Consider the following 3284-nt stretch of genomic DNA (forward strand, 5'->3'; position numbering starts at 1 on the left):
GATTCTCTTGCCTCAGCCTCCCAAGTAGCTGGGACCATAGGCACCTGCCACAACACCTGGCTATTTTTTGTTGCAGTTGTCATTGTTGGCAGCTGGCCCTGCTGTGTTCGAACCCGTTAACTTCCGTGCATATGGCTGGCACCGTAACTACTGTGCTACAGGCACTGAGCCAAGACAACTTTGAAGAGGAGGAAGTCCCTGGTGGCCTTCAAGAGGATTCACTGTACTATGGACAAGGTAGGACAGAAGCCACTTTGGTGGAGCAAGAGAGGATGAAGATATGAAGGCAATGATGGGAAGCGGGGTTTGACATAGGAAAGAGGAAGAAGAATCTTCAGAGATAGAAGGGAGGGAATAAGTGCAGAAGGTCAGGAAGGAGGAGAGAATTGACAGAGCTCAGACAGGGGAGGGGAAGGACCAAGAGTACTTCCGTGCATTCACTATTGAGCATCTATTATGTGCTTTGCATTGTTCCAGGCACTGGGGAATCAAGGGAGCACCAAACAGACAAGATACATTTTCCTGGAATTAGCAGCATAAAGGATAAAGAGACCATATAAACAAATAAAATGAGAATTGTAATAAGAGTTCCACAGGAAATGGGATATTGTATATATGTATAGAACTAAAGATTAACAGGTTGAGAGTAACCTTAGGTGGAAGTGGTTAGATAAGACCTCTCTGAGTGAGATGAGCAGTGTAAAGGAAATAGCCACTCCCAATCTGGGAAGGAAAAGGAACAGCATATGCAAAGGCCCTGAGCTTGAGATGGGCTGGATGAAATTTAGTGGGAGGCAGGGTAGGCAGAGCCTTGAACAGGTGAAGTAAAGAATTCCTTTATCCTAAGCCCCATGGGAAGCCACCAGAGAAACAGAAGGACATGGTACAAATGGTACAAATGATGTTTTAAATGATATAGGAAAAAGACTTAGCCTTGATGATATTGAGAGGGGAAGACTGTTCTTCAGACAGAAGAAAAGAAAGATGTTTGCATGAAGATGCCTGAAAAGTGTTTTTTCAAAGAGAAGGTCTGCAGAGTTCATGTTGCACAGATCCGCTCTTCTCTGTGGTGTCAGTGAGCAGGGGGTGGGCAGCCCTGTTTGAGCCTTTCTGTTGTTAAACCCCATGACAGTCACATCACCCACAAAAGTTGCTCCTTGCCCCCTTGGATCACAAGAGACTTGCCACCCACTTACCATCTCCAAGGTTCTTTTCTCCCTTACCATCCTTCCTCTTTGATTTAGGGTTTTACTGATAATTCTCCCAGGGTAGAGGGAATAAACAAAAAGTTTCTAGAACTGTATAAAATCTGATCAATTTTTGTTCCTGATCTAGCCTATAGTTCCCGAGCAGTGTCTCTGAGGTGATACATGTAAAAGTGTCCTGGTTTCCTGTTGCTGTGCAACCACCCCCAAACATACGTGGCATAAAACAATGACAATATATTTTGCTAATGAATTTGTACTCTGGGGTTCAGCAAAAAAGATTCATCTCTGCTTTACTCCACTTGACCTCCTTTAGGATGGCTTGAAAGCTGGAGGCTGGAATTATCAAGCTGGCTCACTCATAGCTGATGCTTGCTGTCACCTGGGTCTCCGCTGAACTGTTGGCCAGAAAACCCTCACACAGCAATTCACGTACAGCTTGGGCTTCCTCATAATATGGTGGCTGGGTTCTAAGGGTGAGTGTCCATGAGAAAGAGTCATGTGCAAGCTGTCTGGGTTTTATGATCTAACCTCGGAAGTCATGTAACACCACTTCTACTGCATTTTATTTGATAGAAGGAAGTCACTCAGGGAGTGGCTACTTTTAGATGAGAGAAGTGGCAAAGAATTTCTGGACATAAATTTCATGGTGGTTTTCTGTACTCTGTCTTTATTTACTTGATGGAAAGAAGGGTGGGAACCTCACCTTTTTCTCTCCTTTAGATACTTCCTTGGGGATAAAAAGGAAAGTTGGACCTAGAGATATACCCTAGGACAGTGTTTCTCAACCTGTGGGCTGCTACCCCTTTGGGGGTGGAACGACCCTTTCACAGGGGTTGCCTAAATACATCCTGCATAGCAGATATTTACATTACGATTCATAGCAGTAGCAAAATTACAGTTATGAAGTAGCAATGAAGCGATCCTCTTGCCTCAGCCTCCTGAGTAGCTGGGACTACAGGCACCCACCACAATGACTGGCTATTTTTTTTCTGTTGTTGTTGCAGTTGTCATTGTTGTTAGCAGGCCTGGCCAGACTCAAATCTGCCACCTTCGGTGTATGTGGCTGGCGCCCTACTCACTGAGCTAGGGGCGCTGAGCCTGAAGTCTCATTTTCTTAATCTGTAAAAATCACAGTATCCTCCTCACAGAGTTATTGTAAGGATTAAATGAATTCACAGATGTGTTACATAAGTTACTAAATACTTAGAGCAATGGCTAGTGCATAGTAAAGACTCTGTAAGTTAGCATGGCGCCTACAGCTCAAGTGGCTAGGGCACGAGCCACATACATTGGAGCTGGAGGGTTCGAATCCAGCCCAGGCCGCCAAACAACAATGACAACTACAGCCACAAAATAGCCAGTAGTCCCAGATACTTGGGAGGCTGAGGAAAGAGAATCGCTTGAGCCCACGAGTTTGGAGGTTGCTGTGAGCTGTGACCCCCCAGCATTCTACCCACGGTGACAGCTTAAGACTCTGTCTCTAAAACAATAAAAAAATAAAGTGCTCACCTTTACAAAATTGACAGAACTTACAAAAAAAAAAAGACTCTGTAAGTTTGTTGGGGAGGCAGTTGTTTGTTTTTTTGTTATTGAGATAGTCTCAATCTGTTGCTCTGGGTAGAGTGCTATGGAATCATAGCTCACAGCAACTTCAAGGTCCTGGGCTCAAGTGATCCTCTTACCTCAGCTTTCCCAGTAGCTGGAACTCCAGGTGTGTGCCATCATGCCTGGATAATTTTTCTATTTTTAGTAGATACAGGGTCTCAGTCTTTCTCAGGCTGATCTTGAACTCCTCAGCTCAAGCAATCCCCCTGCCTTGGCCTCCCAGAGTGCTAAGATTGCAGGTGTAAAGCCAAGACCGTGCCTGGCCAAGACTTCGTAAATTTTTATTTTATTTTATTTTATTTTATTTTATTTTTGTGTTCTAGATTTTATCATAAGTAACAGTCTTTTTTTTTTTGCATTTTTTAGAAAATCAGGCTCAGTGCCTGTACCTCAACCGGCTAAGGCACCAGCCACGTACACCTAAGGTGGCGGGTTCGAATCCAGCCCGGGCCCGCCAAACAACAATAATGG

The sequence above is a fragment of the Otolemur garnettii genome, unplaced genomic scaffold, assembly GCF_000181295.1.
Source record: "Otolemur garnettii isolate 467f Iridium unplaced genomic scaffold, OtoGar3 scaffold00018, whole genome shotgun sequence".
In the NCBI taxonomy this organism is placed as follows: domain Eukaryota; kingdom Metazoa; phylum Chordata; class Mammalia; order Primates; family Galagidae; genus Otolemur; species Otolemur garnettii.